This window comes from Gossypium hirsutum, chromosome A01 (genome assembly GCF_007990345.1).
Source record: "Gossypium hirsutum isolate 1008001.06 chromosome A01, Gossypium_hirsutum_v2.1, whole genome shotgun sequence".
Classification (NCBI taxonomy): Eukaryota; Viridiplantae; Streptophyta; class Magnoliopsida; order Malvales; family Malvaceae; genus Gossypium; species Gossypium hirsutum.
Window position 1 is genome coordinate 35189570 of NC_053424.1, and position 6063 is coordinate 35195632.

Consider the following 6063-nt stretch of genomic DNA (forward strand, 5'->3'; position numbering starts at 1 on the left):
AATAGGTGGGAAATAGTTGAGCTTATCATGTCGTGTGCATGGCATAGGTCGTTAAGGGCTTTGTTGGGCCGAAATGGGCCGGGAAAGCCCAACGAGCTCGTAGGCCCCACATAGATTAAATCCACGATAAGTGATAAATTTTGGATTGGGCTATGTCGGTCACATAGCTATAGCTAAATTTGGGCTAAATGGGCCACACGAGCGTGTGGGCCTACTTGGGCCGAAAAATGGGTCTTAGGCCCATTTACACTGTTAGGTCTGTTTAGGTTACTTAAGTCGCTTGAGGCGACTGTGGACCTTCCGATAGGTCGATTATTTGTACCGAGACCCCAGAGGGTAAGATGACCAAAATACCCCTGAGGGGTAAAAATTACTATTCTACCCCTAATGGGTGGAAATAACTGCGATAACTTAGAGGTAGGTTAATTGATGAGTGTATGATATATGCCTGACCGTATCTGAGTATGAAACCTTGCATACACGAAATATTATGACATGACATACTGCATTGGGGTTGGGATTCTGATTTGGAGAAAGTACTGTTCTGGTGGCTTTCCCACGTATTCTGATATTAGTGGCTACGCCACGTTTACCTCTATTAGCAGCTTTGTTTAATTACTATTAACAGCTACGCTGCGATATTGGTGAGTTGTCTAGGTGGGTCGATTTAATCCCCACATGGTGAGTTGGTTGGTACGGGTGGTGAGCAGGATGGATTGGGTTGGGTTGCATACCTGTATTGTGATTATACTATTTTGGGCTTAGACCCAGACTGTACTGTTAATGAATAGGGCTTAGGCCAAGACCGTTATTGTATGCACTGTTACTGTTGACCGATAAGGGATTACACACTGAGTTTTCGTAAACTCACCCTTCTTTTAACTGTACAGGTAATCCCCCGCCTTAGACGATTTGGAGCCGCGAGGGACTCAGTGGTGGCCAGACGTCCGCAGATTGGTTGTTAATAACTCAATTTATTTAAGCTTTCATATTTTGGTTTTAGTTATGTAATAAGGCCATTTGGGGGTTTTTAACTTTTAATGGGCTTTTGATTTCTTATATTAAACTCTAGTCTAGGAAAACTCGAGTTTTCTAACTATTCACGATTTTCTAAAGAACACGAGCTTTAAACAACAAAGTTTTCAAAAGAGCTTCCGCAATTTAAGTTGAATTAATATCCTAAAGGAAAATATTTTGAGCAAACGTATGTGACGAGATGATTTGCTAACCTCGTACAAAAGGTTTTACTTTTAGAAATAAACTTTTACCGACAACTCGATTTTTGAACGACGCTTTGATGCAACACACCAGATTCTGCCGTAGCATCTTGGCGGGGTTTGGGGTGTTACATTTAGTGGTGTCAGAGCCAGGTTATAAAACTCGGCTGTGGAATGGGTTTTTATGGATTTGAATGTTAAATGTTGTGGTTGGTAATGTGGCACACTGAGTCTCCGGTACCAAATCGGTAAGTTTTTTTTGACACTGATTATTGTTATGAACTGAAATGTATTACTGAAGACTACCATAGGTAGTAGAATTACACTGAAACTCTGTAGTTAGATTAGACTGAGATTATAAAAGACTGACAACTGTAGAAGATTCTGTTCTGCGCAAACAAACTCTAATTGCTAATGTTCGTAACACATTGTTAATAATTATTGAAATTATAAACTGATTCATAATACTTTAACACAGATAATTCGTTATCAATAGGTGCACAAGAGGTACTCGTGGAAGGGGTACACGAGGCTGCAGTAGAGGCCGAGGAAGTGCTAGAGCTGGGTCTTCAGCATCAGGCCACATGTCGACTAGGGAGGCACCAGCCTCGCCAGTAACTGAGTCAGGGTCTCATGACCTAGCAGCTGGGGATGATGCTTTATCTAAAACAATGCTACAAGTTCTTGAAAGGGTTGCTGGAGCAAGTACTGGATCTGCAGGTAGGGGGTCAATTTCAGAGCGACTCTGATCTAATGGAGCTAAAATCTTCAGGGGTGTTTCGGGTGTAGCCCCGAATGTGGCAGAATATTGGTTAGAGGCTACCGAGCGAGTAATGGATGACCTTGACTGTACTTTAGAGCAAAAATTAAAAGGGGCAGTCTCTTTACTGCGTGATGAGGCCTACCAGTGGTGGCTCATTGTGAGATAAGGTACGCGAGCTGACCGTTTGACATGTGATTTCTTCAAAGCAGCCTTTTCAAGGAAGTATGTGGGCACAAGTTATGTAGATGCCCAAAGGAAGGAATTTCTGAATTTGACTCAGGGGAATAAAATCGTGGCGGAGTACGAGGCAGAGTTTCTACGATTGAGTCAATATGCATGCGGGATAGTCGCAACTGAATATGAACGCTGTGCGCAATTTGAGAATTGCCTCTGGGACGAGTTACGTGTCCTGATAGCCCTGTAGAGGGAGCGAGACTTTACTTCTCTTATGGAAAAAGAAAAAATTGCTAAGGAAGTGAAGCGCTCTGAGCGCTAGAACCTCGAGAAATATAGGGGCGGAAATAAAAGGGATTTTCGACCCTCGGGTTCTTCTGAAAGTCCTGTAAAGAGGGCTAGGTTTGATGGGCCAGTCTGAGCGGTTCCTGGTATTGTTGCAAGACAATAGCCTTGTGCCGATTGTGGGAGAGCTCACTAGGGTGAGTGTTGGAAATGAACTGGGGCATGCTTTAGATGTGGGTTTATGGATCATCAGTTTAAGAACTGTACTCAGGGGTTTACTTAGATGCAAGTTGCAGGACAGGGTCGACGAACTGGGGCATGCTTTAGATATGGGTCTATGGATCATCAGTTTAAGAACTGTACTCAGGGGTTTACTTAGATGCAAGCTGCAGGACAGGGTCGTGTTCAGCCTGTGAGAGGTGGTCAGCAGCCACTGAGAGGCCGAGGTCAGGCCAGAGGTGGAAACTAGTTTGGTCGAGGGCGTGAAGCACCAGGCAGAGGTGCTGAAAACACTGAGGCGAGACAGCCAGCCTTGGTCTATTCTACTCGTCATCGAGAGGATGGGGATGCCTGTGACGTCATAACTGGTACGCTTGATAAACCTAATTTATACATATTTTTACCCCATGCTTAACGCATTTATGGATGGTTTCTTTTTAGAATTGGTGAATTCAATGCTTCTAATCCTTTAATTTCATGTTTTATACTTAGGTGAGCATAGGAGAACAAAAAAGAGCGAGAAACGGGCCAAAAACGGAGAAAATAGGCCAACGTACAAAATCAACAGGGCCTGGACTTCCTCACACAGGCATACCACACGGCCGTGTCCTTTTGGCAAGGTCAAAACATGATTTACACGGGTAGATCACACGCTCGTGCCCATTTAACTGTCTTGACCACGGCCTTAAGCAATCGTACATGGGCGTGTCACATGGGCGTGTCCCTGTCGAGCCCAAGTTTAGTCCAATTCGGAAAAGGCCAATTTTGAGGGCTCTCAGGCATTCCAAAGAATATTTAAACACCTGAGGAGGCACTTAGACAAGGGACATAGAGGAGGAAGCAAGGAATTGCTCAAGGAAAGCCAATCGATCCATCTCAGAAGCCGGATTCACCATCAAGACTGAAGATCTCCCTCCAAATTCCCTCAGGAGTTTTGGGTTTTCTTATGTTTTGTTATTTTTATTCTTTTGAGATGTTTTCTTTCATTAGTATGAACTAAAATCCCTAAATACCTAAGGGGAATGAAATCCAAGACGGATCTTGTTATTATTATCTGAATTGTATGATAAATATTTGACTTATTCTTAATTATGTGTTCTTAATTCTTGTTTTGATATTCCAGGATATTGATTCAAGTTAAGCTCTTATTCAGAGGAGGAATAGACCCTATCTAAGAGTAAATTTCTCACAATTAAGTGGAGTTGGTTGCACGCCTAGAGATAGGGTGACAAGATTTTGCCGAATTAGGGTGAAACCTAATAAGGGGATCCATATATCGAGTTAATGCAACCCTAGGGCGTTAATTTGAAAGAGATTTCAATTATTCAAGCTAGGGTTAGACGTTGTTAGTCTCGAGAGAGATAATAATATAACTTAGGGATCTCTACGAAACAAGTTGAATGAATAAATCGTCCGATTCAGAGTCAAATAACAAGTGAAGTCTAGGTGGATTTTTCATTAGGTATTGTCCTAATCAATCGAGTTTTCCAAAAAGTATTTTCCCCAAATATCTTTTCTGTGATTTCTTAGTTTAATTAATTAGTTAGCTAAACAAAACCCTTTTATTTTTTAGGCTAGATAATAAAAAGAAAGTTGATACTAGTACTTTTAGTTCCTTTGGGTTTGATAATCCATTCTTGCTAAAGCTATACTACTGTTTGATAGGTACACTTTCCTTCATTGTGATAATAGTTAGTTTCAAAAACGATTCATTATAAATATTTAAATCCTATCACAAATATCACGTATCAAGTTTTTGGCACCATTGTCGGGGAACTAAGATATTAGGAAAACTCGATTTTTATTACTTTAGCCATTTACTTTTATTGCAATTTAAAATTTATTCTAATTTTTATTACTAATTCTTATTTTCCCTTTTTCTGATAGGTTCTTATAGTTTATGACTAGAAGAAACCCGTCAGGATTATTACTTTTTGACAGTGAGATCGATCGCACAGTTCACTGAAACCAAAGAGGAATAAGGCGAGCTTAAGATACACAGAGAACGAGCAAGAGGACGATATTCAAATCACAACCAAGGAGATGGCTGAAAATTAGGAAAATCTGATACCTCCTACGATTGCTGTTAATCCAGTAAATCAGAATACTGCTCTGCGCACTATGTATGATTATGCTAAACCTTCTTTAACAAGAACTGAATCGAGCATGGTTAGACCTGCTGTAGCTACAAATACTTTTGAACTGAAACCTAACACAATTCAAATGATACATTAATTTGTTCAGTTTGATGGTTTACAGGACGAAGATCCTAACGCTCATTTAGCAAACTTTTTAGAACTATGTGATACATTTAAAATTAACGGCATTTCTGATGACGTCATTCGCCTTTGGTTATTCCCTTTTTTTTTAGAAACAAAGCTAAACAGTGGTCGAATTCGTTACCACGGGGATCAATCACTACTTGGGAACAAATGACCGAAAAGTTTTTACTAAAATATTTTTCGCCGGCTAAAATGGCTAAATTACGTAATGATATCTCTTCTTTTGTGCAGATGGATTTAGAAACACTCTACGATGCATGGGAGAGATATAAGGATCTTTTGCAAAGATGCCCTCACCATGGGTTACCACTCTGGCTACAGGTTCAAACTTTTCATAATGGCCTGAATCCTTTGATTGGACAAATGGTTGACGCAGCTGCTGACGGAACCATCAATAATAAAACACCTAAAGATGCTTATGAGTTTATAGAGGAGATGTCACTGAATAACTATCAGTGGCAAGTCATGAGGACAAAGCCAACGAAAATACCCGGTGTTTATAACGTCGATTCAGTCACCATGCTCTCTAATCAGGTAGAACTCTTGAATAAGAAAATTGATAGTTTTCTTAGATCTTTATAGGTTCACCCAGTAATGCAGTGCGAAGCAAATGGAGGTGGATCGAGCAATTCATGTAACACCCCGAACCCGAAACCGACACCGGAGTCGAACACGAGGTGTTAACTGGCTTTAACCCCTTACAAAATTTATTTTCCAGACACTGCCCAATCTGTGTACTAGTCGTTTTAAAAATCATATCTTGAGTTTCGTAACTCAAAAATCAGTTTCGTAATTTTTCCCCGAAACTAGACTCATGTGCCCATCTATGTATTTTTTTCTAGAATTTTTGGTCGGGCCAATTAGTACAGTTTATTAGTCAAATTCTCCCAAGTTGCAGGGGTCGACTACACTGACCTTTGCCCATTACGACTTGGATATCTCCCTGCACGGGGCTCCAATACTGATGCCGTTTGTTTCTATGAAAACTAGACTCAGAGAGGAATCTGTACATATATGGTTCGACCCCTAATTATCTCTGGTTAATTTTTAATGAAATTCCAAAGTCGGAGCAGGGAATCCAGAAACCGTTCTGGCCTTGTCTCACAAAAATCTGATTATCTCT

At 40.7% G+C, this 6063-nt stretch overlaps 1 non-coding gene across 1 annotated transcript; it reads right to left on the reverse strand.

Moving 5' to 3' along the window:
- Positions 1-5138: 5138 nt before the first annotated feature.
- Positions 5139-5245, reverse strand: LOC121207832 (small nucleolar RNA R71). The gene has a single exon (XR_005902948.1). It is a non-coding gene; the product is annotated as a small nucleolar RNA R71 (small nucleolar RNA).
- Between the last annotated feature and the right edge of the window lie 818 nt (positions 5246-6063).